General features: G+C 41.1%; 1 long non-coding RNA gene across 1 annotated transcript in view; it reads left to right on the forward strand.

Moving 5' to 3' along the window:
• The window catches only part of LOC106046254 (uncharacterized), a 237,577-nt gene that overhangs the window by 103,437 nt on the left and 112,412 nt on the right, over window positions 1-21,728 (forward strand). Inside the window, exons 27-33 of the long non-coding RNA XR_010826660.1 lie at window positions 808-920; window positions 3,339-3,485; window positions 14,814-14,968; window positions 16,008-16,094; window positions 16,210-16,355; window positions 18,313-18,387; window positions 18,692-20,965. This is a non-coding gene — a long non-coding RNA (uncharacterized lncRNA). The remainder of the gene's footprint in view (window positions 1-807; window positions 921-3,338; window positions 3,486-14,813; window positions 14,969-16,007; window positions 16,095-16,209; window positions 16,356-18,312; window positions 18,388-18,691; window positions 20,966-21,728) is intronic.

Here is a 21,728-nt window from a genome sequence, read left to right on the forward strand (position 1 = left end):
GATGCGTGCAAATCTTATTGCACTACAGCTATGCTGCAACACAGTTGTATGAGGAATTACGAGTGCAGATGCCCAAGGCAATCGACCAACACAAAGGATTTACAAAATGATGCCATCAAATCTAAACTCAGTCTTGGGTTTTGTGAGGCTTAAAGAACACATCGCCTCGGAACAGAAAACGCCTTTCTGTTAGGAAATGTTTAAACTCTTTTTTTGAGGTTTGAATACATTTGGAAACTTGATAGAAAATGTTAAGTTTACAGGTTGTGGGGGGAAAAATATAAAATCTGGTTATGAAAATTGCTAATTTCTGGTTTCTCCTTCGCCATTCCCTGGTTCACTCTGTGGCTTTTTGTGACAGATGTGGTAAGCAACACAAGCTTCACAGAGCAGTTTCTTTGCCTCCTGTTTTCAAACAGTGCCAATGGTCAAGGTTTTGGAAACAGAACATGGTCGTGTTGTAATTTTAAGGGGGTTTGGACAAAACTATCCCACTAAAAGTTATCCTACTAAAAGTTTTCCTCCCAGCCATGCCTTTGTGAAGTTGCTCATTCACAGCCTCACTTGCTGCAAAGGACACGACAAGGATTTTACATTTGTTTTATGTTTGTTGGACTAAACTTCCAGGGACTTAAAATCTAATATTCCACCTGTCCTCTCTATTGCTCACTTGAGAAGGACAAAAGGCAATTAAAATCACCGGCAGTGTCAGTAACATGACAAGAGCTGACGTTTTTAGGTTGTTGAGTGTTCCTTCCGATAGATGGTTCTGCAGTAATTGTCACATCTCATCTTTGTCTCCTGCAGGGAAGCTTGCTTCTTGAAACCACCGTTGGGCTTTCCAAATTGCAGTTCTTCAGCAACACCAGCCAGTTTTCTTGCTTTCCTCTGGACAGAGGTGCACCGCAGTGCTCGGAAAGGTAAACGTATATCCTGCAGCTCCCGGTCGCTGTTAGCAGTAATTGTGTGTTTACATGGTCACGGCACAAAGAAAATCACACGTTTTCAGTTCACTCTGATGGGAAAGCAAACTTTGTGCTGCTATTCATCCACAGCAGCCACCGGTACATTGAGAAACTGGCTGTAATGAGATGCAGAGAATGAAACCTTTTTTTTAAGTCATTTTATTTTGGTAGAATTCCAAAGTTTGTCCCATCTGGCCTGGCTGGATAAGTACTTATAAAATGCTTTTGCCTCAGAGTTTATTATCTAAATAAATAGTCAACGCCACAAGGAGCTTTCAGTTGAGGCATGCATCTTGAAACCATGAAGGGAACAAAAATGTAGAGAAATCTACACTTGGAAACCTAAATCAACCCATTCACAGATGAGAGCTTATGGCATGGGTTCTGCTGTGGCTGCTTGCCCTGGCTGCAGTGAGCAGTGGGAGAAGGGAAACTGGTGGGAGGGCGGTGGTGGGATAGAAGTATTCAGAAAACTTTTTGAGGAAGTTAGGAAATATTAAGTGTGATATGAATTGAATTAGGTGAAGTGTCTCTGTGTTTTGTAAATACCAAAGGAAACGGAGGAGGGAAAGGAATTGTTAGATTTTTTTCAGATTTATAAATGGGATCTGGAGCTGGATGACTTAAGTTCAATTTGTTCTTAAATTTGTTTAAAGCTTTGGGTTATTCGAAAAACTGAGCTGCAAACTTTTTTTTTTTTTTTAAAAAAAAAAGGCAAAAAATCCAATCCCTTTCCTAGGTTGGAATAATTGTGTGCACAAAATCAGCTGAAGAATGGACCTTGTAACAGTAAATGATGCCTCTGGGAAACCTGGTATTCTCAGCAAAGGAGATTTATAGAGAGAACAATGAGTGGAGATGGATGCAGTGAACTCGATCTTTGTGAACTAAGACTGATGTAGAAGTTTTGTTTTTGCACTTTGTACTACCTTCTGTACTCAAAGATGGATATATAGCTTCCCATTGTAAATTCATCATCATTTAGCCAAGAATTTCTTTCTTTTTGAGGAGGGTTAGGTATGAGTGAAAAATCAAGTTAAAAAAGATATTTTTTTTTCCCTGGAGTAATCAAAATGGACAAGAAACCCCCACTTACATGTGTTTGTCATATACCTTTGTACTGCAGGCCAGCAGGGTTGACCTGTAGCAAACGAGGTCCTATTGTGGAGGAGAGGGTTTCTGCATGAGTTGTGCCAAAGGTCGCAGGTGCACTCTCTGCACTGGAGAGGAAGACCTTGTGAGCCTCCAGGTCCCAGCTCGACAGCCTCAGTAGTGTGCCACTTAGCCCAAATTTCCGGCATCCTCTCAGTGAGGCAGGAAGCTCAGACTGTGCAGTAGGAAAAAAAAAATAAAGCTCAGTTCCTCTCAAATCTGATATTTGATGCTGCTCTTCAGCAGTCTTTGTAGTCACGATTATTGCTTATTTGAATGCTTGCAAAGCACCTTCCAAATTTATTAACAGGTTTAGACTCGAAGGTGCTGAATAGCTTATCTGAAAGTTAAGAGTAGTCCTAAAAGCTTGTCCATATGCATCCCTGTGACATGCCTTTACACTTCTGTAAGAGCTCTAAAGTTTTTTTCCCCAAACCCAGGAAGTTAGAGTCCTTAAAACAGACCAGACTTCAGCCATCTAAACCCCAGCTGCTCGTGGTACAGCCAGTCTGTGTGTTTGGCTTCATGAGCTAAGGTCTAGGTTAAGGGCAACGCAACCTGGGGCAGACTTGAAGGGCTCTAACACTACAGACAAGCCTAGGAAATCCTGGAGGAAACTCTTATTTCTTCTAGTGATGAAAATTACATAAATACCGACTCATGAATTTTTACTCTTACTGGCTTAATGGAATTATAAATATCTAGGGGAGTTATTGTTGATGCAATACTGTACTGTAGGCAATGTGAAAATATCTCGTAGTCATCTGTGGTTGGTGCAGACACCCATCTCAGGAGCATTTACAGCTAGTGCTTGAAATCTCAGATGTTTTTGTACATGTAATCGATGGTGCTGTGTAATAGGAATCAACCCTAAGCAATTAAACAGGCAATGGGATGTGAACTAGCAGGACAAAGATACTTTCTGAATTGCCCTGTTTGCCAGTGTCTCAGCCATGTGCAGGACCTTGTTCCTTGCTTACCGCCCCACTTGTTGGATGGATTCTTAGGTTACACTGACAACAGCATGGTAATCTGCTGCCTGTGTAACTCGCTGTGTGCTGGGATGCTTATTGCAAAATAATTGATTGGGGGGAGTGTTACATAAAACCATTAATTTTGATTTTGTTAGCTCATTAACGGGTCTGCTTCGTCTTTTGCTTTTGCTGCACAAAGCAGCATTATATTTAATTAGCATTGGCTGACCTTCTTTTTTTTATTTAGCTGGTAAAAAGGTTATTCAAGTCCTTAAGAAGAATTACTACGTCTTCCGTTGACCTGATAATTGGTATATGGTTGCTGGGGGTAACTGTGCTGGCTGCCATTCAGGCTCATGAAGTCGGTGCCCCTGTGAACCTACACGGCACGCAGGTATGTACGGAGCAGAGAGGAGACAGCAGGTATGAGCTAGTATTGTTCTCTAGCAAGGGTCAAAACACTAAATAAAAATATAATAATAGAAGCAGTGACAACCACTTAGTGACTGCTTGAGGGAGCACCTATGCAGGCGTATGCAGCATCAGCGCCTGTATTCCCAAAGAAAGAGGGAATCAGAAGCCCAGGCACAGCCCTGGTAGCTTTAAGTGAGGACAGATTTATTTCAACTCTTCCAGCTGCTGTGCCTCACATACCTGTGTCAAGGCTTCATTCGAGGCACGTCCTTTTGCAACTTCGTGAGCAAATAGTCATTTTTCTTCTAAATACAGTTAAGGTTGTAGTGTAGTGAATAATTGGGGTGTCTCCTGATGATGCTTTGCTAGGTAATTACAGTGAGTCGTAGGGAAAATACCAGCAAGCTTGACTTCAAAAATCAGTCTCACTTTGGGTACAATTTTTTCATACCAAACTAAATCCAGCAGTCTCTCCAGAAGCTAAGAGAGTCTCAGGCAACTGTCTTTTCTGAACATGTGTCAGTATAGGCATGTGTATTGGTTCTTGAATGTCAAGTTCAATGTTTTATTACCTTCAGTTTGCATTTCTTAAAAACAAGTGGTGATGCTGCACTCAGAATTGCCTGCTGTCCCCAGGGCCTGCTCTGAAAAATGAGGATAATAGACATTCATTAAAACTTGATTCAGAGGCAAGTTTGTACGCGGAACTTGGTTGTTGCAAGTTTCCTTGGTGAAAGCTGTGGGAAAACACGCCTAAAAGCCTTCTCAAATCAAGCTCAAGGTACCTTATTGCTTTGTCCTGTTCAAGAGAGCTTTCTGACTTTGAAGGCACCTATCGACACACTGTCCATGGCACACATTCTCTAAAATTTTTGCAGGATGCCTACGTTATCCTTCTGGATCTGCAAATATTTAATTAGCAAACTTACCAGAGACTCAAATTAGAATTATGTAAACCCTCCAATGATAATTATCCGAAGCATACCTTTTAAATTACTGTAATAAAGACTAAGTATTATCACTCTGCCCTTTAGGGTTAAGTGTGCTCAGACTATCAATCTGTTTTACTGATCATGGTCTTGATCAAGCAGCTGTATTTGTAGCAGCATAAATCTGCCAGTGGTTATGTTCAGGTCTACACCTACAACAGGAGCTAATAGTCTTTTATGTTAGACATCCTCAAGGATATGGTGATAATGGGGTTCTGGAGAGCTGTTGAGATTATGTGGAGCAAAATGGCTGTGAACCAGCTGACTTTATGTTGATAAATTTCTTTTTGTTATGTTACTTGCTGTTGATAGATTGGTGTGCAAAAGGAACATAGCCTCCTCCGTTTTCGGGAATTAAAAGTAGCTCTCCCAGCCCCTGCACGTTAATATTTGGTAACTAACTCCTTCATTGAGGCTTGTCACAGTGGTGAAATTCAAGGTGGGGAGTTAAATCCTTCCCTTTCTTACCTTCTCCTACGTCTTCATTGACCCATTAATTCCCTTGCCATTCCAGAAAGCTGCTGTCATAAGGCTCTGACAGCACGAATACAGGTGTTGTCCTACAGATGAGATGGTAACACTAGCTGGTAGCAGCCCAGCTTCTAGACCAGGTTGCTTTTATAGATTACTTCTTTAGAAATTTGAAGAATTTCTTGGAGTGCAAGCAACCAAGGGAACATAATGAATTATCCTTAATATAGGAAAAAATTAATGGCTAAGAGTTTATTAAAAAAAAACCAACACCTGTACAAAGGAAGTTGTGAATTTGCTTGATTCTATCAGAATATTTGACTGTATGTTCTTGTCTGCCATCCACTGAAGTTTCTAATGATTATTGACAATACATGTGAGTGTTGAGCCTGCTTCTGACACTTTACATCAGGATTTTCTCATGCAATTAGTTCCGTGCAACTGAGACCTGATACAAAAATGTCGGGGTAATGACTATTTAATGAACATAAAATGTGACGAGGTGTATTAAACCTCTGTCACAGCTAGCAGTGGGAAGACAGGGAGGGCAGGGAAACTGTCCCTTGTCTACCTTCGGTGGGGTAGATGAGGAACATCTTCACCTTCTGCAGTCTCTTTTAATTTTTTTTTATTGTATTGGCTGCATGAAGAGCGTGGCCTAAATGCAGAAAGGATGGGTGGATGCATAGGTTGGGAATGGGGTATAGCAGAGGGACATTTTTCGAGAGCTTCCTGGTGAAGCTGTATTATAGGTGAAATCATACAGATTTGGCTCATGCTAATTTGCATTCCAGAGACACCTATACAGATATCTACAGCTGTCCCTGTATACCTGTGGTATGGGGTGGATGGTATACTTAACAAGGCTATTCATGAAAAAGCAAGTCGTCTTTTAAAATTTTAAGACAAAAGTCAAAATACTAGAGTGACTGGAGTGGAGGCAAGCCAGGAAAATCGATTTCTCTTAGCAGATGCTTCCTTTGCATGTTCCAGGTATCTGTGAATGCTGAACGTGCTGTTAATTCAGGGCAACGGCTTTTGTTATTTATTTTAGCTGTTTAAGAAGAAATGAAATCTATACACTGCAGCTACATCAGCCGAAGGTAACAAAAACCCAGACGCTGAGCTCCTGTTGTTTGCAAAGGCATATGCATGTTTGACATCCCTGTTGCCCGAAAGGTTTAATCCTAAGAAAGAAACTTGGTCCAATCAATTCTTAAAATCTCTACGAGGCAAAAAAAATAAAAAATCATAAAGGAAAATACATTTTCCTGTCCACAGTGTTTGGTTCAGCATAATTAACATGAATAATGCAACACAATTTTCTGATAGTTATTATATTAGAGAGCTTAGCTGACTCATAACTGCCCCCATGACATAGCCAGAATGCAAATTACTTGGATAGAAATAGCACAGAGCTGGTTTGATTAAAATGTGATACATATTTTGAATTAAAAATATTCAAGGTCTTGCAAAATGACCTTAATGTCATTCCCCCCCTCAAGCCACTAAGGAAATTTGCATAATCATTTCTAGACAGCTTTCTACTTTCCCCTCTTGGAATTGGCAGGGCCCTGCCATTCACAGAAAAGCAGGGTGTTCTTTATTCCTTTTCTGAGCTCAACTGCAGTAGAATAAAGATCTAGCATTTTGTCGTTGCGCTCTCTGAGATGCTTTATTGTAATTACAGTGATAATGTATCTTGGGCATGAGTCTAACAAACTGTAAGACTGCAATCCTCGATAGTTGGACCCACCTCCATGTCTTTCTCCCTGCAGCCTCTGAAATCTGTGTCGACTCACTCCCAAGTTCCTGTAAACACATTTATTTCTTCAAGGCTGTCCCTGGAGCTGGAAGCTAGCAGGAATAGTCCTGATAGACTTTGGGGAAGGGGTTGTGTAATTTGGGGTAGCTAATGGGGTTATGCCCTCCAGCCACCAGGAGCACAGCCTTGTGAACCAGTGCTTGCACAGCAGATTCCACAGCTGGCTTACAAGATAGATAGGGTTGTGCTGCAGGGATGGGTTAGACAGCTGCAAGTGGTACTTTCCAAAACCGTACCAACCTAAGCAGTTTGTGTTTCATGAAAATCAGCTATTTGCTGGTGAGGCTTTGGTTTACTACCCACATATTTCTGTTAGGAGAAGCACAGAGCAGGAAGAGTGACTGGGGAGAAAGGGACTTTTTATTTTTTTGGTGGCTGTAGTGGGGTTGTGATGACTTTGTTCTTGCTGAATTTGTTTCAAAGACTTTGTGTGCTCTTAACTTCGGCTGAAAAGTCCGTAAGCCTTGGGCACTTGGATCTCTTGGGGATCTCTCTGGGAACTTCCTCCTAAGGCTATTTTAATTATGCAGCCATCAAACACTTTGTGTAACTTTGGGGAAGAGTAGTGCACTGGCTGGAGGAAGATGATCATTTAGAGAGGAGGAGCTATTCCACAGACACTTGCCCCAAAATATGTGATTTCAAAGTTGGCTTTCACTTGGCGTGTCTCTTGAAAAATAGTGAAATGCTGTAATGAGATTCTGTGTTACTCACTACAGATAGCACATTTGATCTGGAAAATCAAGGAGAAGTTTACATATAAAAGGATCATTTTGCTCCCTAACTGGCAGCCCTGCAGCTCCCCTTAAGGCTAGGAGTGAAGCAGCCTCTTCGGTTCTCAGGATTCACTACAGGTAATATGGGTGCTGTAGGCAAAACGATGGTCCTCTTGGTCTCTGCAATCACTGCTGCCGTTGCACTTCTGTTTGAGTATCCAGTGGAACACGTACACCACGAGCCGAGTGATGGCAGCACACTTGCAACATAGCTCTATGATTTTTAAGCTTTTTTTTCTGGATGCTCATGTCGTTCCTTACTCAGTTCATTCATAAGGTTTCATTCATTGGCTCAAATCCATCTCTCTTTATCATGTAAAAGTTGCTGAATAGATGGCTATTCTGGGTGACATAGAAAAGAAGGTTTTGTCATGCTGAAAATAGCCTATGTCTCCCTATGGATCGAGTTAATAATGTGATCTAGTTAATCAACTGTAATTACTTGTGTATTCTTACAGGTAGAGTTAACACAGGGTAGCCTGCTTGTGGTTAGCACCTGAGGCTTCTGACTGCTTCTATGGCATAAGTAACAGTTTGCACAGATTTGGGGCACAAAGCTGTCTAAACATCAATTCCCTCTCTTTCCAACCAAGCTTGATCCAGGCTCTCTTGAATTTCAAAACCAGTTGGAAGGACTTGAGACCCAAGATTAGCGGACCTCCTGGTAAATCTCTCTGGGGGCTATTTTCTTGGAAACACATCAGACTAGATAACTTGCTCCTTAAATCTTGTTTGTGCAGCCAAATCCCATGTCAAATATCCAGCCCAGTTTAGCTCCTGCTCCCACATTCTATTCGTCCTCTCTCTGCGATTGTTTTGCTGTAGTGTGGGGAAAAAGACAGATGATAAAAGCTCTTTTACCAAAACCTTTTCCATTTTACAGCCCAGAGACTTATCTCTTTTCTTCCAATTCCCCACCATTCATTAATTATACTTTTCTTTTGACCCTTTTCTTTGTTCCTCTGTTTTTTGATACCTGGAGGAATGTGTGATAAGGACTTATTGAAGTTATCACTAACCCACCTTTATCTGCAGGGATGCTGCCTCACTCATCTATTAATCTTTGCACCAAAGTCTGTTGGAGTCTGTCTATTGTTCTTCCACCTACCACTGTTTAGTATTACTCTTCTATTGTATGGTTTTCAAGAAAACTAACTGAGAAGTAACAGCAATATTTCTTAGAATGTTTTTTCTAGGGATTCAAGCAGGGAAGACTTAAAAACCTGGACTGGATTTAAAACAAACAAAAAAAACCAATGAAATAAGAGGATGCAGGGAAGACCTTTGAAATAGGTGATGCAATGTGGCCATTGCTTAACACATTGGTGGTTTTTCCCCCATTCAAGCAGCTGGCACCTCAGTGGGAACTGGGGTGGCCCATGTTCCCCGAAGCTGCTTCCCGTTGGGGTGGTGCCATGCAATGAGCCCCGGTTGCCTTCAGTGCTGCTACAACATGAGAGCTGTAATTGAAGGTTAAGTCCTGTTGGTTGTCACTGCCACCGCGTTGCTTGCAGTGAGCTCTTTTAGTTTTCTTACGGTTATAATACATCATCTGATTTTCATTACCCATTGGAATTATTTTCTTCATTTACGTGCCACAGTCGTTATTCATTATGCCTCTGGCACGTAGTTTTGTTTCCAGTAGCAGCAGATGCAGTAATTGAGCTGTTCCCTGACTTTACTACCACGATTTGTAAATGCCTTGATTCTCTCTTCTACGGAATGAACAGCTTCTGAAGACTCATCTTCCCCCCTGCCCTGTAACCAAATAAAGCTCAGTCACTAATATTCAGTGCTGGAACGCAGTAAGTATTGTGGAGGGAGTAGACCACCAATTTGCCTCAAGATGGCACAATCCAATTTATTCTGTGGTGCTTGGGAGTGGGTAGGCTTTAGCTCACGTCAAATTGTTGAAGAATTTGTTGATCTTGTTACTATTTTATTAATTAAATTGGTCTAAGAGAGTTGGAGTGGCAAAGACACTTCGTTTCTGGCTTCAGTTTGGGTTACTCTAATCTAGAGTTCGTGTCCATATTTCAGCTCCCGCATCCTATGAGTGAAATCACTTGTTTTGTGTCAGTTTCATTTCTGTACAGTGCAGATTAAAAACCTTGCTTAGCTTTATTCTTAAGTATATAATAGATATCTACTGAAACCTGGAATGCCAAACACACGCATTGAATTAGGCCTCAGACACTTGAGAAACAAGGAAGCAGATGTTGCCTTACTGATGATTCTTGTGTGATTTTAGCCACATTGTACACTTTTTCCAAGCCAAGATTCCCCAAAGCAGGCGTCAGATGACAGGAGTGACTTCACAGGTGTTTGAAATCACCACATCTAAGTATTTATTCTGTTCAGGTTCTTTTTTCTCATGTGTCAGTTGATGCGCAGTTGCATCTATGAAGACCTGCCCTCTAATGAATGACCAGATCATTTTTTCTACTGGGTGACATAAAGCTGCTCATGGATGCATCATAGACTCCATATTTCAAGCAGGAGCATTCCTTAGTAAGCATGTAGTTATGCCCAGTGGCTTTGCTATTCCCTTTCTTTCCCAGTTTCTACTTGGACTGCTTATTTTCAGAATAAACAACATTGACACAGCATTTTTTAGCATTTTATACTTTCTTAAGGAGTAGCAGAGCTGTGCTGTGACAAAACGACAGTAGAAGGCCAAAGCCTTGTACCTTGTTACTGCATTAACATGAGATGAAGTGGTTGCCTCACTCGCTGGCCATGTTCCTCACCCTATGAATATGCATTTTAGGTGTTTTGTTTTGTTTCCTTGGTAAAAGATTTGCCCAGAAATTCACTGTGAAACCATCTGCTTTCAATGGTTTACTTCTACCAATTAATTTGTAAACTGCTTTTTTATGATCTATTTTTTGATAGGGTTTTAAACACTTGTTCTATCACTTGGTCCAGCTTGCTGGTGCTTAGTGATGCAGTGTTATTTTCACTTAAGGGGGATTGATTTCAGTGTTTGTTTATTCAGCTTGCTTACAGATGAAAAGCTTTATTTTTTTATTGCAAAGCCTGCCCTGGTCCTGCCTTCGTCCCCAACCCCAGCCTGGTGTGATTTCCTGGTTTCTAACTCACCTTCTTAATGCAAGAGCAATGATTCTTACATAAATAATTTCTCAGCCATTGCTGCAGCTAATTATAAGGGCTTGGATCGAAATGATTTCCAGAGACCACAAATAAATATCCGGTCATTCCCAGCAGTTGGAAGAAAATCTGTTTGTGAGGTCTCATCCTCCTAACAGCAGCAGTGCCCACTTATCTCCATCACTGGTGGAGGTTGCCTGTGGGAGGTGATGAAATATCCTGCGGGTTAGATGCAAACTTTGGCAGACGGCTTGCCTGAGAAATTATTCAAGGGAAACCTATACTTTCAGGTTAGTTTCCTGCTGAGATTATAGAACATAGTGTGTTTTTTTACCTGGATGTATTCCAGTGGGTCTTGGGCTTATGGGTGCACCAAAGTAAATTCTTTCCCTATGACTCGCTTCGGCCACAGGTAGTGCCAGCTAAACGCGTTGTGACACTTGCTAATGGTCATTCTGATCTCACCACTGACCCGTGTTGCCTCTTCCTTGTGTCTCAGCGATGTGTTTTAGATGCTGGCATCTCAGGGTTGTGCTGCAGCATGTGGCAGCTGTGTGGCTGATGGGTCCATGGCTGCAGAGCTGATCCTGACCAGAGGACGTGCCAAGGACTCTGTGAGCTCTGACAGAATGCTTTGGCTTGTATGTTGAAACCAAAACATTAGTGACACTGTTTGGTCTCCCAGTTACCGATTGATTGGATGGAGTCTAAAACATTGGCAGTTTATGTATGCGAGAGCTGCATCTTGGGCTAAATCTACAAAACAAATTATCCTAGATAGACAGGGAAAGCCAGAATTTCATATGTCATAAAACTGTATTTTTCCACGGTTTTGTCTGAGGAGATATTTTCTTCCTATAATGAATGTTCATTAAAAAATGTTATCTGCAGGATTCAGAGTGGGTGATTTACTGTAATTGTAAAGATTTCTCGTGTAACATTAACACATACAAGAGTATAATTGGTACAGGAGGAAGCATTAGCAGAGCAGCATGCTGAGCTAGGGCTCGTACGTGTTGTATCAGCCAATCGGTCCTGAAAGAGAGAATACTCGTGGTGTAGCGTGACCTGTTCTGGAGCGATTCTGCTGAGACTTTGCTTTGACTGAATTTTTAGTGCTGCTGAAATGTAGTTGACTGATAGCTGCAAATAATAAGGGTAATATCCATAGCACTTCGCACTCACAGAACTCAGGGCTCTTCAGAAGCATAAGGGTTGTCTGTTCGCCTGATGGGAGTTTTACATCCAGTTTTCTGCAGTCATGAAAATGCAGTTTGCAGTGGTGGTGAAGGAGCTGCGGTTACCTGGCTCATCTCTCCTGTTCGAGGAGGCTAACCTACACAGGGCATTTAATGTTTCTGCCTCAGTTTGATTGCAGCCCAGAACATGGGACTAGATCCTTCCTCCCCATCCTGATCAATTGGATTGACCAGAGTCTCCACCACATAGAAACACTTTGGTTGGAAAAGATCTTCAAGGTCATCAAGTCCAACGATCAAACACTAAACCATGTCTGTTAGTGCCACGTCCGCGTGCCTCAAATACCTTTCAATTGCTGTCATGCTTAGTTTGGGGCTCCTCTCCACTTCTGTGCTAGGACAGATCTGTACGGCAGAGGAGAGCGGGCATTGTGGACGCTTTTGCCATGCAGTGAAAGCAGAGACTGAGCCTCACACAGCCGGAGGGCACAGGATGGTGTTGTGCAGGGAGGTTTTCTTTGTGTCGGAAAGCAGTGTGGCATCACAGGTTATTAGCCATGGGGCCGTGCTGTGCTGACAGAGCTGTGCAATTTGCTTCTGGACCTAGAGTGAGTGAGATGAGAGTAATCGGTCTCTTTGCTCCTGTATCGTGCCACATCTTCAAAGGTGTTTGATTTTTTTTTCCTTAATTTTATTGCATTCTTTTCTCTAAGACAGCAAAATTGTTTTGGGAGCTGTGATTCACTCACAGAAGAGCAGGTAAGTTTAAATTAGAATAAAAACTCTGCAGGAAGCAGTGCTACGGGTTGACATAGGAGGGGATTTTCCTTCAACATTTGCCAGTACCTGGCAAATAGCTGTACACCTCCTTATGTCCTCCTCAGCAGGAGGGGGAAGCCTCCCTGCCTCTCTAGGATTTTGCAGATAAATGACATAGGAGCTGCAAGGCACTTAAACAACACATATTTGTGTTCACTATAAATACCTAACTTGGATTGTTAGCCTAGCAATGTCTGTGTCCTGCAGAAACAGCATGCTTGGTGCTTCTGGAAAGATGAAGAAAGTATAATTTCAGGGTATGTGGCTAGTGTAAATTTGTTTTATTTATATATATATATATATTATTTTTTTTCATTCTAATGCTATAGGAAGATGTCTTTTACCTTGGCTCATTTCTTAGTTTCTGTAGTCACTGATGTGGATAGGATGTTGGTGGTCTTCATGCCCCATGGAAACAGCTCCTCTGGACTCCCTCCGGACTGCTATATTCTTTCTTAAGTGATCCAGAGGAAATTCTTCACGTCAAGATAAAATAAAATGAGAGAAAATAGGAAAATAAGGCATTACTGAAGAGGAATGGAAAATAAGGGGTCTGGAAAACTGAGCTGCCTCCGAAAGCGATGGAGTCAAGTGTTTCCAGATGCAGACACAATAGTTTATTGAAATTAGTCAAAATAAACAGGTCTGGATGCCCTTTACAACACTGTGTCAAACGGTCTCATTGAATATGCTCAGAAGCATGTAACTGTTTGTTTCTGTGCTGCATACATTTTTTCACGAGATGAGAAATGAGTTTGAAAATGATAGCTGAATTAATTTGTAGCTTTGCCTAGACTGTTAGTGTCCCATGGAAACAGAGCATTGGTAAAGCAGAGCACATCATGCTGCCGTTCTGCTTTTAAACAGGTCCTCAGTGGTGAGTCTTTTCTGTTTGCTTTGTTATATGGAGGGTACATAGGCTTTGTATGGATCCTCAGCTTAATCTGTGTTTGGCTGATGATTTCTAGAGGTTGCCATTGAACCATGGTGAAAAGGCTGGTTGAAAAATAATAATAACAACAATAATAATAATAAAGGAAGAATCTGTCATTGGCTATCAAGGGTTGAATATCCAAAACTTGGTTAAGGAAGTCAAACTGTTGAACTACGCTGTTTTGACCTTTATTACATTTGCCATCATTTCATCATGTTTGTGACAACTTTGTCCTCACTTTGTATTCGTATTTCGTGCTTATGAATTTATTGGTTAGAAAGGTTTGATGGTATTTTCAACTTCTTGATTTGGCATAGAAGGTAGAAATGGGGGAGAAAAACACCCTTTAGACTGAAAGCGAACATGGTAAACGTATAAATGTTCCTCTGGCTCCTGCATGGGTGCTGTAGTTCAGTTCATTTTGGGATATATTCTTCTCTGAGGGGCCAGTGCTCAGGCTAAGCACCGCACCTCATGATACATCACACTGTCCTTTTTGCTGAGCTGCTGTGGTGTAATGCTGTTACATTTTGCTGTTGTAAATCAAGAGAGATTTAATTTGAAAATTTAATTTAGTCATGCCCAAGGGAATAGAGAAGTCCAGAGACACTGCAGTGACACTTCTGAATGTGTGTATATGCATATATATCTTTCCAATTGTCGATCTAAGCTTATTTTTTTGCACAGTGCAGAGAAAATAAATGTTCTGTGCATTTTAAGAACCACTTGGTGCCTTTTGATTCTACTTGCGTTAACTTATGGGCCCAAACTTCCCTCGGAGAAGTGTGCTGGGGTATGGTGTGGTTTGCGAGGTCAGTTCTTGCAGAGGTAGCACAGCGTGTGCTGAACCTTGACTGGCAAATTACAGTCTGCTGGCGGAAAGCTGGGTGGTTTTGACAGGACTGGAAGTAACGTTGTGTATTTTGAGTTAATTCGGACGTGTGTTTTATGCCTTCTGTGTTTTATATTCTTGTGGCTTGTGTTACATCTGAGGGTTGCATCCAAAAGTTGGGCTGGGGCTGCCCTTCCTTTGCAAATTACTAGATTGTTTCTTGAGGCTTTGAGGCTTTACTTTTGGATAAAATTTGGATAAATTTGAGGCTTTACTTTTGGATAAAATTTGGATAAATTTGAGGCTTTACTTTTGGATAAAATATTCTCAAGTATTGAAGTCTCCTTTTCAGAAGTGACCTAGCAACTTGGGTTTCTGAAGAGTTCCAGCACTGTTCCAAAGCCAATTGGAAAATGTGGGCTGTGACAGTAATTTGGGAAGTATTTGCCCAGCTGTAAAAGACTGTTTGCCTCCTACAACACTGCATCACTTCAAGCTTTACACAAGGTAACTAAATTTCTTTGAAAGACCTTTATGGTTATTTAAGTGCCAGTGTAAACTTTGGTTTTCTCAACTAGTTTCTAACGTCTGAAGAGCTGCAATCAGTGTTTGGAAAACAAAGCAAACAAATAAAATGACCACAAAACCCACCATTTTTTCACCTGAGCTTTAATATGTAGAGTCTGACTTTGAGGTAATTTGTTCTTAGGTTTCATGATTTGAAGAACAAAACAAAATGTTTTGATTTGACATCAAGTAAGTGCTAAGCATGTGAAGTGTGTTTTGACGGATGCTTTCTCTCGCTCCTCCAGTGGAACTTAAATAATTTGCTGTTCAGTTAAATTGCAGACTAAAACCAAAATCCCTCAAAGAACTAGCTATTTTTTTCTAGTTGCTGTGGTGAACAAAGTTTTCTGAAGAGCTATGGAGCTGCAGCACACATTGTCACTGGTACCAAGCAATAGTGAGAGGAGGGTTCCTATGCACATGAAACTTTCTGCTTTGTATTCACCGTAGAAATACAACTATTTCCAACGGGGATGTGATTCATCTTTACTTTTTGGAATTGAACTGATTGTTCTGATATTGGCATAGGGGTATAAATGGTGTTATCACAAAATGGAGCCCAAGATGATAAGCCTTGCTGAGAAACAAGTTGTTTTACCGCGAAGGTTAATGTTGTCGGGACAGCTCGTTCCCCATCTTGTGTGGGAGCAGAGCCAGGTCAACGTATCCGACTTCTGCTGAGCAAAGCCATACGTGTATATGGTAACAATCAGATTTGTTATCACTGGAGGAGAAAAAAAATACATAACTTCTTGCATATCTTTGCTTAGGGAGTAGATGAGGTTTATGCTTCTCCAGAGAAGTGCATTTCATTTATACTGGTAAGTGTTGCTAACATGGCATGATGATATACATCACTGTAGCTGGTGAAAGATAGAGGAATCCAATAACTTTTATACAATTTCACCTCTACCTGCAAGAAGCAGTTCAGAAGGAACTGAGTATAGTCTAAGGCTACAGTTTTAATTTTTTTTTTCAGGTAATGAAGCTTTGCTGTTCATAAAGCACAGAATTTCTTTTCTGGAATGAATCCTTTTTTTCTTTTAAGTTTTATGTGCCTCTAGAGGTAAGATTTTTCTTTTTGTGGTTTATTTTCCTTCCTCAGCCCTGGTAGGGAGGTGTTTCTATAAGAAACATACATCTCACTGCCCGTGGCTTTTCTCTAAAAGCCCATATTTCAGTTTCAGAAGCTGAACCTGGGAAACACTATGAATTGCAGCCAGTGCTGAGCTACCAGCCACCTTTGGAGGGAGCTTGCAGTGGGCAAGGAGGACAAGAACAGAACATCTATGAAGACCAACCTCTAATTTTCCAGATCCTTTCCCATGTGAGAGTGCCCACCAGTTTTACAGATCTTGCATGGTTCTGGCAGAATAACGTCTTTGCTGTTGTGCAACTGTGTAACTGGCAGGGTCCCAGCTACCAAGAGGTGTAACTTGCTGATGCAGCGTGAAATTGTGTTGCTTCAAGTGAGGATCAGCACATTTTTGCATCTCACACAGCTGTATTATGGTCCTGTAAACCTGCCTCTTATTCTGTTATGAACCATGGTAATTCTGGAAATTTTATTTTAAATATAGTCTTAATCTGTGTTTGAATGGTTTAACAATTAGGCTTGCTCCCTTCATTTTTAAAGCAAGGAGGCTGCCGAGTGAAGAATGCTTCCAAGAAATTTTAGATATGCCATTTCTCATCATGGTGCTTGAAGGGTAGAGTAATTAGTTGGAACACCTTAGTTATCTTTAAAACAGAGCAGCACAGCTATAGTGTGCAGCTGCTTTTCAGCAGAAGCATGTGTGAGATCGAGAAAGCCTTAACGTGGTGCTGGCTGGCTCTTGCCAGTCAAAGTACGACCCAGAGCATGTCTTTGATAGTGCTCTTTATTAATCTGCTGGAAGTCTTAATGTGACACGATACTTTAAAATGAAATGTGTGTTGCATATACGAAGTGACTGACTTTTTGTCCTTGTCAGTCAGAGCTCTTGTGAGTAGCTTGATAGGAGGGTATGGACTCGTCTAATGAGGGTTTGTCAGCTTAGGAATAATATACACCTATGGCATTCTGTTTTCTAAGACTGATTTTAGTACACAAATTGTATTTTTTTAATTGAAAAATGTTAAAATATATTCTTTTAAAAAGAGATATATATACTCAATTCTGAAAGTGCTTTTTACACAGTTCTTCAGCTTGCCTGGAGATGGCAATGTGGTAGCACAATTGTTACACCATGGTCTACTCCCAGGAATATGTAGAAATTATATTGAATTAATAATAAAAAAAATAAAGCTCAGTTTGAGCCAGCTCTGCAAAAATATAGGGAATAAATACATTAGAAACATACAGATAATGTAGCTGAAACACAGCTGATTTAACTAAATGAGAAGCTTTGTGAATGGTAAATTAATTTTTTATTGCACCCAGACACCCAACATACTTCTAACGTCGTGTAACATCCATTTCGGTGAATGACTTACGATAAACACCAGCAGTGGCCCTGTGCTGCTGCTCGTTGGCTGTGTAACATGGGTGGCACCGGTGGCTGCTGTAGCAATAAGGACTGAGTTACCTGGGCTCTCAAGGTGGTCGTTGCCTTTATGCTGTGTGCCTGCAGCTAAGGTTTCTTGTTTATCAACTTATGCCTTAAATAAGAGTTGTTTTTTGGGGGATTGGGGGAAGTTTTGCTTGCTTGTAGCTGGGAGAATTCTTTGACAAGGGAAATGACAAGGTCTTGTGCTTAATTACAACACTAACCGCAACAGTGATGCCTGTCCTAGCAGAATATGTTTCACTTCAGCTCATTTCCAAGAGTTTGGCAGTGAGTATCAGTGTTACCTTCAGTTTACGACTGGACAGACTGACGTGCAGAGAGCTGGACCTGCTCACCACCAAGTCAGCCTCCAGGCTAGCAGCAAAGCTGGGGAGATAACCCAGCTCTGCTGACCTCCAGGGTACTGGGCTGTGGTCCCAGCAGCGGGAACACAGAGGAGACCTCCTACACCTGTGTCTGGGTAGATTCAAGTGCAGAAAATACCCTTGGGTTCTTCGGGTCACTAAGAATACAAGGGAAGTACTGTATGATATAACATGGGAACTCTCTTTCATATGAAGCTCTAAGGATACTAGAAATATAAGTGCTTATATACTTTATTCCTCTACAAAAGACAATGTGAACTAAATGCAATGGATTTATTCACTGAATTGTTCTGGCTCCAAACACTTCCTTTAATCCCCCTTTGGCATCAGGGTGTTTAAGTCTGGTAAGCACTTTTCTTTGCTGTTGCAGGTTGGATATCTCTATTACTGAATCACTTCTGCTGCTCAAGCACCCATCGCTCTGTTCTAATATCTTTGACTGGAGGTAAGTATAGTATAAATTGTCACTTTGACATGTTACGCTTTGCAGCGTGTTGAATAATGAATTTAACACACTGTCATCATGCACCTGCACCTTGCCAAATGTTTCAAGTTGGAGCCGCTTGTTTTGTACTCCAAGCTGTGGCTATTTGTTTACAAAGCACTTCTGCTCCAAGAAACGTCATCGTTTGCATTGTTGCCATCACTGTGGGTTTTTAGGAAAAGGATGGCGGGGCAAATGGCGTAAATGGCACCACAAAATTAAAGAGTGTATTTTCTTTATTTTCCATGCTCTATTCTGGACCTAGCTGTGTCATTTGAAGACCTTAATGTCCTGTGGAATAAAAATGATCTCTGGCAGTATGTCACTCGTGATTTTGGATATCTGATGGAAGAAACAGCATGTATTGCATAGAAACACCCCAAAAAGACTTGATGCCTCATCAAACGTGGCCCATGAAGTCAGGTTCAGAAGCACCCTTTACCTTTTCTTTCCTAAATATAAGCTGAATATTTGTGACTAGCGTTCCTCGACAGGAAGGAAGAAAATCAAGTTTCGCCACGGATATGCAGGGATGTATGGGAGGAGGAAAACTGATATTCAGTTATCAAGTGTCTCATTTTGGAGGATGTAGGAACAGTTAAGCTGCTGTTGGACCTGGACTGTGTATCATTGGAGGTGTTGGTAGCATTAACTGCAGTCAGTTACAAGAGAATAAAAGATGAATAGACTGTTGTTGATCTTTTTACACTTGGATTAATTGCAGCAGCTGTAATTTCCCTGTTGACTTCCAAACGCTCAGATCAGGATGCGAGGCAACTCTTAGCTTGGACAAGTGTTAAACTGCCTGGTGCTTGGGGAAGGTGCAAACGCTGGTGTAGGGAACTGCTCCTGGAGATGTAGTAACCACTTCTGCTATGCTCTCCTTCATATTTTTCTGAGAAAGTTTGTAGAAATGGTCATGCCAAGCTGTACTGCAGAGGGAAGGACAGTAGAAATCTCCACCCTTCCCCCTCCCTGAATTTACACTTAAACTAGTTTTATTATTAAAGATCAAATAAACATCTAGGAGTACAGCTTGGTTATCCTCATTCTGTTTTGCCATCGCATTCCAGCCCCTGTGTGGCACGAGGATGATTGGAGGCATGGCCTTCAGTTTAGCTGAAATGATAGAAATGAAGAAGAAAGAGATGAAGGAGAAGACATAGGAAATTATTACCGTTGGATAATATTTTTTTTGTAATACAAGAAGCAGAGGGGCACTAGATAAAATTAGAAAGCAGTGAGTTTAAAAAAAAATGAAACAGAAATAATGTTTAAGAAAAGTGATTAAGTTGTGGGACCCTGGCAACTTGATGTTGCAGAAACTCAAAATACAGGTTAATTCTAAAAAGGGTTAAAGGATTTATTGGAGGGTACATTCACTAGTGTTTCAGCTGGTACTTCCAGCTCTGAAAAGATGTGTTGTAACCCTGTTATGAGGATGGGTGACAAGTCCTTGTGTGCTTGTCTCTGCTCAACGTTTTTTCAAGCATACTCTATGAGACAAACTGGGCTTGGCAAGCTATCGGATTGACCTTCAGTTGGACTTGTACTTTTGCAGAGAGAAGTGTTTGATAACTATATTGTTCTTGTTGTCTTGTGGAGTTGATGGCTCTATCTGTGTGGAGTGGAGTCTTTTTTTAATGATTTATGAAGTTTTGAAAGGCTTTTGAATCCTTCTGCAGCATTTGATACAGGAGGGCTTTTAAAATTCAAGTCGTTATTGTTTTGTGTTGAGTTCTCCTAGTGACTGGATGAATTTCCTCTTCAGAAAGTTCTGTTTGTGTTGCAATGATGCTGCAGGCCACTTTCTATATCATTTCTGTGCATTTATCTTTGTTGATGGTGGTTTACGTAGCAGTCTGTCTTTATATCGTCAGTGGCTTAATGAAGAGAATCGGAGCTTTAGGATTTGCAGGTGAAAGGAAGTGCATGACGGGCACTGCTGAAGTGGTTTAGCCAATTTTTATTTTAACAGTAGGGAAATAAAATAGCCCAAGTGCGAAAATAGATATTTTGAAGCCGAACATAGTGCTCTTCAGCATAGAAAACATTCTGTGATGAGACTTCGTAAGGAATTTTTCCTAGTACACTTAGTCCTCTCCATTAACAAGAACCTATGTGCCGAAACATCATCCAGCACTCTTTTTACAGCTTCAGAAAAAGTGTGAAGTTTAAAGGCTTTGAGTCACCAAACAACACCTTGCCCTAAATTAGGCTGGCCTGGTTTGCAGCCAGTAGCAACATTTTTCTGGGGCTGCTCTGCCAGCTTGCAATAGCCACAGCAAAGTCATGACTTGACTACTCACGACTTTGTTAAGCTTTCCAGGATGTGTGGGTGAACTCTGCAACCCTCTTCGTCGGCAGAGCTGTTTGTTTAGGCTACGTCTCCTGCATCAACTTCTAAGCATTGCTGTTTTGGTCCCTGAAGACCTGAGTTTACGTCTGATGGAAGGCCAAGAGAGGATTCAGCATCAAAACCCAAACCTGATTTTTATCCTGTCAGACTGCGTTGCAAATGCATGGCCGAGTTCAGCAGGTGAGGTTGCACGAATGTGTGGTGTTGAGCAGTGTTCAAAATCAGCTGCTGTTGTAGGATATCTTACAGGAGTTGAGCTCTTTCATTTCTAAAGTGCGGATTTCACCTGAGATATCTCTGTAGCCAGGCATCCGAGGGGCTACTCGGTTACACAGGTGGAAGAAATCAGGAATCTTGCAGTTGAGTTTCACAGCAGCTCTCCTGAACATAATTATTTGGGTGCATAATTGCACAATTGCTCCCGTAGGACTTGGGGATGTTTCCCTTCATCTGTGGCTAATTAAATATGCAAAATTTTAGTTTTAAAGATTGCGTTAAGGCAAATGTTTGTTTGATATCAGAGAACCTTTGTGGGCTGCTGGATGCTATTTCTCTAGGAGAGTCATCCCAGATAAACCGGCTCTTCGACCTCACCTGAGGTCCACAGGGATTAAGCAACTGCGCTGACATTTTTGTGAACTGATATCAAGCGAGAGCCAACAAAACAAATCTGTTCTTCGTGAACCTCAGTAGGAACCTCTATGAAATACAGATGCTTTGGAAAGCAAGATTATGGATAGTATTAACATTGACTACTCAAAAAACAGTCTAGTAGTGAGGATTTCAAGAATATCTGATATTAAGATACGCTTTTTGTAATGGGGAGTAGCTGTAACTGGCTGAAAACTTTCTAAAAAAAAAAAGAACAATTTTTGGAAAATACAAATCTACTGTAATATTTCATGTGGTAATTTGCCAGTTTTTTTGAAATGGGATATGTTGA

Source organism: Anser cygnoides, chromosome 26 (genome assembly GCF_040182565.1).
Source record: "Anser cygnoides isolate HZ-2024a breed goose chromosome 26, Taihu_goose_T2T_genome, whole genome shotgun sequence".
NCBI classification, from domain to species: Eukaryota; Metazoa; Chordata; class Aves; order Anseriformes; family Anatidae; genus Anser; species Anser cygnoides.